Source organism: Triticum dicoccoides, chromosome 7B (assembly GCF_002162155.2).
Source record: "Triticum dicoccoides isolate Atlit2015 ecotype Zavitan chromosome 7B, WEW_v2.0, whole genome shotgun sequence".
Taxonomy (NCBI): domain Eukaryota; kingdom Viridiplantae; phylum Streptophyta; class Magnoliopsida; order Poales; family Poaceae; genus Triticum; species Triticum dicoccoides.
The window spans coordinates 727975373-727984770 of NC_041393.1; the positions used below are offsets into that span (position 1 = coordinate 727975373).

The following is a 9398-nucleotide window of genomic DNA, read 5'->3' on the forward strand; positions in this document are numbered from 1 at the left end:
CTTTCCTTCCTCCCTCCTTCCTCTTCCTTCCCTCTCCTACTCCTAATAGGAAAAAGGGGAGTCCTACTCCCGGTGGGAGTTGGACTCCCCCCTAGGGCACGCAACCCCCCTTGGCCGGCCCCCTCCTTCACTCCTTTATATACGGAGGAGGGGGGCACCCCAGAGACAGAACAATTGATCTCTTAATCTCTTAGCCGTGTGCGGTGCCCCCTCCACCATAGTTCTCCTCAATAATATTGTAGCGGTGCTTAGGCGAAGCCCTGCGACGGTAGAACATCAAGATCACCACGCCGTCGTGCTGATGGATCTCTTCTCCGACACTCTTCTGGATCGGAGTCCGGGGAACGTCATCGAGGTGAACGTGTGCAAGAACTCGGAGGTGTCGTAGTTTCGGTGCTTGACCGGTCGGGCCGTGAAGACGTACGACTACATCAACCGCGTTGTACTAACGCTTCCACTTTCGGTCTATGAGGGTACGTGGATACACTCTCCCCTCTCTTTGCTATGCATCACCATGATCTTGCATGTGCGTAGGATTTTTTTTGAAATTACTACGAAACCCAACAGTGGCATCCGAGCCTAGGTTTTATGCGTTGATGTTATATGCACAAGTAGAACACAAGTGAGTTGTGGGTGATACAAGTCATACTGCTTACCAGCATGTCATACTTTGGTTCGGCGATATTGTTTGATGAAGCGGCCCGGACCGACATTACGCGTACGCTTACGCGACACTGATTCTACCGACGTGCTTTGCACACAGGTGGCTGGCGGGTGTCAGTTTCTCCAACTTTAGTTGAACCGAGTGTGGCTATGCCCGGTCCTTGCGAAGGTTAAAACAGCACTAACTTGACAAACTATCGTTGTGGTTTTGATGCGTATGTAAGAACTGTTCTTGCTAAGCCCATAGCAACCACGTAAAATTTGCAACAACAAAGTAGAGGACATCTAACTTGTTTTTGCAGGGCATGTTGTGATGTGATATGATCAAGACGTGATGCTATATTTTATTGTATGAGATGATCATGTTTTGTAACCGAGTTATCGGCAACTGGCAGGAGCCATATGGTTGTCGCTTTATTGTATGCAATGCAATCGCCCTGTAATGCTTTACTTTATCACTAAGCGGTAGCGATAGTCGTAGAAGCATAAGATTGGCGAGACGACAACGATGCTACGATGGAGATCAAGGTGTCGCACCGTTGACGATGGTGATCATGACGGTGCTTCAGAGATGAAGATCACAAGCACAAGATGATGATGGCCATATCATATCACTTATATTGATTGCATGTGATGTTTATCTTTTATGCATCTTATCTTGCTTTGATTGACGGTAGCATTATAAGATGATCTCTCACTAAATTTCAAGATAAAAGTGTTCTCCCTGAGTATGCACCGTTGCCAAAGTTTGTCGTGCCCAGACACCATGTGATGATCGGGTGTGATAAGCTCTATGTCCATCTACAACGGGTGCAAGCTAGTTTTGCACACGCAGAATACTCAGGTTAAACTTGACGAGCCTAGCATATGCAGATATGGCCTCGGAACACTGAGACCGAAAGGTCGAGCGTGAATCATATAGTAGATATGATCAACATAGTGATGTTCACCATTGAAAGCTACTCCATTTCACGTGATGATCGGTTATGGTTCAGTTGATTTGGATCACATGATCACTTAGATGATTAGAGGGACGTCTGTCTAAGTGGGAGTTCTTAAGTAATATGATTAATTGAACTTAAATTTTCATGAACTTAGTACCTGATAGTATTTTGATTGTCTATGTTTGTTGTAGATAGATGGATCGTGCTGTTGTTCCGTTGAATTTTAATGCGTTCCTTGAGAAAGCAAAGTTGAAAGATGATAGTAGCAATTACACGGACTGGGTCCGTAACTTGAGGATTATCCTCATTGCTGCATAGAAGAATTACGTCCTGGAAGCACCGCTGGGTGCCACGCCTGCTGCAGGAGCAACACCAGATGTTATGAACATCTGGCAGAGCAAAGCTGATGACTACTCAATAGTTCAGTGTGCCATGCTTTACGGCTTAGAACCGGGTCTTCAACGATGTTTTGAACGTCGTGGAGCATATGAGATGTCCCAGGAGTTCAAGTTAATATTTCAAGCAAATGCCCGGATTGAGAGATATGAAGTCTTCAATAAGTTCTATAGCTGCAAGATGAAGGAGAATAGTTTTGTCAGTGAGCATATACTCAAAATGTCTGGGTATAATAATCACTTGATTCAACTGGGAGTTAATCTTCCGGATGATAGCGTCATTGATAGAATTCTCCAATCACTGCCACCAAGCTACAAGAGCTTCGTGATGAACTATAATATGCAAGGGATGGAAAAGACAATTCCCGAGCTCTTCGCAATGCTAAAGGCTGCGAAGGTAGAAATCAAGAAGGAGCATCAAGTGTTGATGGCCAATAAGACCACCAGTTTCAAGAAGAAGGGCAAAGGGAAAAAGAAGGGGAACTTCAAGAAGAACAACAAACAAGTTGCTGCTCAAGAGAAGAAACCCAAGTCTGGACCTAAGCCTGAGACTGAGTGCTTCTACTGCAAGCAGACTGGTCACTGGAAGCGGAACTGCCCCAAGTATTTGGCGGATAAGAAGGATGGCAAAGTGAACAAAGGTATATGTGATATACATGTTATTGATGTGTACCTTACTAGAGCTCGCAGTAGCACCTGGGTATTTGATACTGGTTCTGTTGCTAATATTTGCAACTCGAAATAGGGACTACGGATTAAGCGAACACTGGCCAAGGACGAGGTGACGATGCGCGTGGGAAATGGTTCCAAAGTCGATGTGATCGCAGTCGGCACGCTACCTCTACATCTACCTTCGGGATTAGTTTTAGACCTGAATAATTGTTATTTGGTGCCAGCGTTGAGCATGAACATTATATCTAGATCTTGTTTGATGCGAGACGGTTATTCATTTAAATCAGAGAATAATGGTTGTTGTATTTATATGAGTAATATCTTTTATGGTCATGCACCCTTGAAGAGTGGTCTATTTTTGATGAATCTCGATAGTAGTGATACACGTATCCATAATGTTGAAGCCAAAAGATGCAGAGTTGATAATGATAGTGCAACTTATTTGTGGCACTGTCATTTAGGTCATATCGGTGTAAAACACATGAAGAAACTCCATACTGATGGACTTTTGGAACCACTTGATTATGAATCACTTGGTACTTGCGAACCGTGCCTCATGGGCAAGATGACTAAAACGCCGTTCTCCGGTACTATGGAGAGAGCAACAGATTTGTTGGAAATCATACATACAGATGTATGTGGTCCAATGAATGTTGAGGCTCGTGGCAGATATTGTTATTTTCTCACCTTCACAGATGATTTAAGCAGATATGGGTATATCTACTTAATGAAGCATAAGTCTGAAACATTTGAAAAGTTCAAAGAATTTCAGAGTGCAGTTGAAAATCATCGTAACAAGAAAATAAAGTTTCTATGATCTGATCATGGAGGAGAATATTTGAGTTACGAGTTTGGTTTACATTTGAAACAATGCGGGATAGTTTCGCAACTCACGCCACCCAGAACACCACAGCGTAATGGTGTGTCCGAACATCGTAATCGTACTTTACTAGATATGGTGCGATCTATGATGTCTCTTACTGATTTACCGCTATCGTTTTGGGGTTATGCTTTAGAGGCGGCCGCATTCACATTAAATAGGGCACCATTGAAATCTGTTGAGACGACGCCTTATGAACTATGGTTTGGCAAGAAACCAAAGTTGTCGTTTCTAAAAGTTTGGGGCTGCGATGCTTATGTGAAAAAGCTTCAACCTGATAAGCTCGAACCCAAATCGGAGAAATGTGTCTTCATAGGATACCCAAAGGAGACTGTTGGGTACACATTCTATTACAGATCCAAAGGTAAGACATTCATTGCTAAGAATGGATCCTTTCTAGAGAAGGAGTTTCTCTCGAAAGAAGTGAGTGGGAGGAAAGTAGAACTTGATGAGGTAATTGTACCGGCTCCCTTATTGGAAAGTAGTTCATCACAGAAACACCAATTAGTGAGGAAGTTAATGATGATGATCATGGAACTTCAGATCAAGTTGTTACTGAACCTCGTAGATCAACCAGAGTAAGATCCGCACCAGAGTGGTACGGTAATCCTGTTCTGGAAGTCATGCTACTAGATCATGATGAACCTACAAACTATGAAGAAGCAATGGTGAGCCCAGATTCGGCAAAATGGCTTGAAGCCATGAAATCTGAGATGGGATCCATGTATGAGAACAAAGTGTGGACTTTGGATAACTTGCCCGATGATCGGCAAGCAATTGAGAATAAATGGATCTTCAAGAAGAAGACTGACGCTGACGGTAATGTTACTGTCTACAAAGCTTGACTTGTTGCAAAAGGTTTTCGACAAGTTCAAGGGGTTGACTACGATGAGACCTTCTCACCTGTAGCGATGCTTAAGTCTTTCCGAATCATGTTAGCGATTGCCGCATTTTATGATTTTGAAATATGGCAGATGGATGTCAAAACTGCATTCCTGAATGGATTTCTGGAAGAAGAGTTGTATATGATGCAACCGGAAGGTTTTGTCGATCCTAAGGGAGCTAACAAAGTGTGCAAGCTCCAGCGATCCATTTATGGACTGGCGCAAGCCTCTCGGAGTTGGAATAAACGCTTTGATAGTGTGATCAAAGCATATGGTTTTATACAGACTTTTGGGGAAGCCTGTATTTACAAGAAAGTGAGTGGGAGCTCTGTAGCATTTCTAATATTATATGTGGACGACACTATTGATTGGAAATGATATAGAATTTTTGGATAGCATAAAAGGATACTTGAATAAAAGTTTTCAATGAAAGACCTCGGTGAAGCTGCTTACATATTAGGCATCAAGATCTATAGAGATAGATCAAGACGTTTAATTGGACTTTCACAAAGCACATACCTTGATAAAGTTTTGAAAAAGTTCAAAATGTATCAAGCAAAGAAAGGGTTCTTGCCTGTAATACAAGGTGTGAAATTGAGTCAGACTCAATGCCCGACCACTGCAGAAGATAGAGATAAAATGAAAGAAGTTCCCTATGCTTCAGCCATAGGCTCTATCATGTATGCAATGCTGTGTACCAGACCTGATGTGTGCCTTGCTATTAGTTTAGCAGGGAGGTACCAAAGTAATCCAAGAGTGGATCACTGGACAGCGGTCAAGAACATCTTGAAATACCTGAAAAGGACTAAGGATATGTTTCTCGTTATGGAGGTGACAAAGAGCTAGTCGTAAATGGTTACGTCGATGCAAGCTTTGACACTGATCCGAACGATTCTAAATCGCAAACCGGATACGTGTTTTTATTAAATGGAGGAGCTGTCAGTTGGTGCAGTTCTAAACAAAACGTCATAGCGGGATCTACATGTGAAGCGGAGTACATAGCTACTTCAGAAGCAGCAAATGAAGGAGTCTGGGTGAAGGAGTTCATATCCGATGTAGGTGTCGTACCTAGTGCATCGGGTCCAATGAAAATCTTTTGTGACAATACTGGTGCAATTGCCTTGGCAAAGGAATCCAGATTTCACAAGAGAACCAATCACATCAAAAGATGCTTCAATTCCATCCGGGACCAAGTCCAGGTGGGCGACATAGAGATTTGCAAGATACATACGGATCTGAATGTTGCAGACCCATTAACTAAGCCTCTTCCACGAGCAAAACATGATCAACACCAAGGCTCCATGGGTGTTAGAATCATTACTATGTAATCTATATTATTGACTCTAGTGCAAGTGGGAGACTGAAGGAAATATGCCCTAGAGGCAATAATAAAGTTATTATTTATTTCCTCATATCATGATAAATGTTTATTATTCATGCTATAATTGTATTACCCGGAAACATAATACATGTGTGAATAGATAGACAAAACATAGTGTCACTAGTATGCCTCTACTTGACTAGCTCATAAATCAAAGATGGTTAAGTTTCCTAACCATAGACATGAGTTGTCATTTGATTAACGAGATCACATTATTTGGAGAATGATGTGATTGACTTGACCCATTCCGTTAGCTTAGCACTTGATCGTTTAGTATGTTGCTATTGCTTTCTTCGTGACTTATACATGTTCCTATGACTATGAGATTATGTAACTCCCGCTTACCGGAGGAACACTTTGTGTGCTACCAAACGTCACAACGTAACTGGGTGATTATAAAGGTGCTCTACAGGTGTCTCCGAAGGTACTTGTTGAGTTGACGTATTTCGAGATTAGGATTTGTCACTCCGATTGTCGGAGAGGTATCTCTGGGCCCTCTCGGTAATGCACATCACTATAAGCCTTGCAAGCAATGTAGCTAATGAGTTAGTTACGAGACGATGCATTACGTAACGAGTAAAGAGACTTGCTGGTAACGAGATTGAACTAGGTATTGGATACCGACGATCGAATCTCGGGCAAGTAACATACCGATAACAAAGGGGAACAACGTATGTTGTTATGCGGTTTGACCGATACAGATCTTCGTAGAATATGTAGGAGTCAATATGAGCATCCAGGTTCCGCTATTGGTTATTGTCCGGAAATGTGTCTCGGTCATGTCTACATAGTTCTCGAACCCGTAGGGTCCGCATGCTTAAGGTTTCGTTGACAGTTTTATTATGAGTTTATGAGTTTTGATGTACCGAAGGTTGTTCGGAGTCCCGGATGTGATCACGGACTTGACGAGGAGTCTCGAAATGGTCGAGACATAAAGATCGGTATATTGGACGACTATATTTGGACACCGGAAAGGTTCCGGATGAGATTGGGACAATACCGGAGCTCCGGGAGGTTATCGGAACCCCCCGGGAGGTATATGGGCCTTATTGGGCCTTAGTGGAAAGGAGGGGAAAGGAGCAAGGGAGGGGGAGCCCCCCCCCCCCAAGCCCAATCCGAATTGGGAGGGGGGCCGGCCCCCCCTTTCCTTCCTCCCTCCTTCCTCTTCCTTCCCTCTCCTACTCCTAATAGGAAAAACGGGAGTCCTACTCCCGGTGGGAGTTGGACTCCCCCCTAGGGCGCGCCACCCCCTTGGCCGGCCCCCTCCTCCACTCCTTTATATACGGAGGAGGGGGGCACCCCATAGATAGAACAATTGATCTCTTGATCTCTTAGCCATGTGCGGTGCCCCCCTCCACCATAGTTCTCCTCGATAATATTGTAGCGGTGCTTAGGCGAAGCCATGCGACGGTAGAACATCAAGATCGTCACCACACCGTCGTGCTGATGGAACTCTTCTCCGACACTCTGCTGGATCGGAGTCCGGGGAACGTCATCGAGCTGAACGTGTGCAAGAACTCGGAGGTTCCGTAGTTTCGGTGCTTGATCGGTCGGGCCATGAAGACGTACGACTACATCAACCGCGTTGTACTAACGCTTCCTCTTTCGGTCTACGAGGGTACGTGGACACACTCTCCCCTCTCGTTGCTATGCATCACCATGATCTTGCGTGTGCGTAGGAATTTTTTTGAAATTACTACGAAACCCAACATCTCCCCCCCCCCAAAAGACTAGCCTGTTAGGAGGGGACACCCCCGCCCTTATAAGTCGTGTTGTGTCTCCTCCCACAACCGATGTGGGACTAAACCCAACAATCTCCCCCTCACACATCGGTCACACATGAGCCCGCTAACGCCAGCGTTTCCAGCCCACCAACCATGACCGACCACCCATGAGTTCACCGAGACAGGCACCTGGGCTCTGATACTAATTGTTACGCAATCCCGGGTCCGCTATCACCAGCGTTTCTGACCCACATGCGTCAACCAGGCCCAACCGGAGAGCAACACCGACTTATGACAGGCCTTGGGCCCTCTCCCACCAAAAGACTAGCCTGTTAGGAGGGTCTCCTCCCACAACCGATGTGGGACTAAACTCAACAGGGGTAACCTGTTCATAAGCAGATATACGAGCTTGCACATTTAGCATCTTCGCTCGCAAAATGATTGGAACCATGGTGGATACATGGGCCTGTCCATTTCTGCCTTCAAACATTATTGTAGCCTTCTCTAACTTTGAGCGACCATTAAAATACTATAGGAATCTCTTTTCCTTTGTACTCAAAATGAGCAAGATCAGTAGCATGAGACTCAATCGTCTCGACATCGATCTTCTTAACTAGCAAATGCTGAAGTTTATCAAGTTGGTGCGGTATGCTTAAATTGCTTACAGAGAGCACTTGATCATCTCTAAGTCCTCAAGTGCCAGACAGTTTGCTAAAAAGCCTGAAAAGTCTCCAAATATCTGAACATATTCTAGAACAAGCCTTCTGAGTACTATAAAGCTTTATATTCCCGAGTGTGGCTTTATAGAAACACCGTCGAGAACCAAGGATCGCACAAATGAGCTAGCTTGAGTGCCTAAGGCCTCAAACGGGAAGTGGTGAGATTCAAATGGATCATCAATTATTACCATAGCAAAAGCTATTATATTTGCCTTCGATGTAGCAGCAAACTCAATCCACCTATCAAGATTATCAGAGTCCTCTTTATGCAGGCCATACCTGATGCTGAACTTCTTAATTCCTATCCCACTGTGTTCTTGAATAACCCAATTTATAGTCTCAATTAACTCTGCTTGTTTTATTTTAGTACTACCCTTGAACTCATCATTGGTGTCACAATTCGGATCAGTGAGGCCATCGAAACATAGATTGAAGTGGAATCTCCATAGCAATCTCCAACTTGTGGAAACAATACGTGACCTAACAACCTCTTTCAGTGGCAGCAGTGAAATTATAATAGGTTCAACCTCCTGTGACAAAAATGGATGGATTTTTAGGCTTATTGAATTTGACTAGAACTAACTGCCATTGGTAGGCATAATTAATGAGCTAAATGTGCATTTATTTGAATGAGAAATGTAAGCAGACGCAAACATATTTTTTTGTGGTTTTTTTTTCGGTTGTTGTTGCACTAGGTTTTTTATGATCTTTTATAGCAATTTGATATGATATCACACATAAAAACAAGTTATGCAAGATGTCGTAAACATTTGTGTCACTAAGAAAATAACATGAAGTGATGTTAGAAAACATTTTAGTAAGTACTTAATTTCCTTTTATGTAATTTCTAAAAAAGACCATGGTGGAATGGAAGTTACCGCAGGAAGTTCCTCCATCCGAAATGATGGCGGTGAGCTGCGCGCGTCGGCGACACAGTGGTGGCGCTCGGATCTGGCCAGCTTGCCCGCCGTTGCCTCTTCCATGGGCTCCTGCATGGATGAAGAAACCATAAGTTAATGGAGAAAGGGATTCTGAAAGTCAAATAAGAGTTTCTTATGGTCGAAATCAAATGGTAATATGTTTCTATTAATCTCAAAAGCTTACAAACAAGCTTTAGCAGTATGTTTGCATGCCAT

The 9398-nt window shown here is 43.6% G+C and overlaps 1 pseudogene; it reads right to left on the reverse strand.

Moving 5' to 3' along the window:
- LOC119339560 overlaps positions 1–9398 on the reverse strand; it is a 13927-nt pseudogene that overhangs the window by 2833 nt on the left and 1696 nt on the right.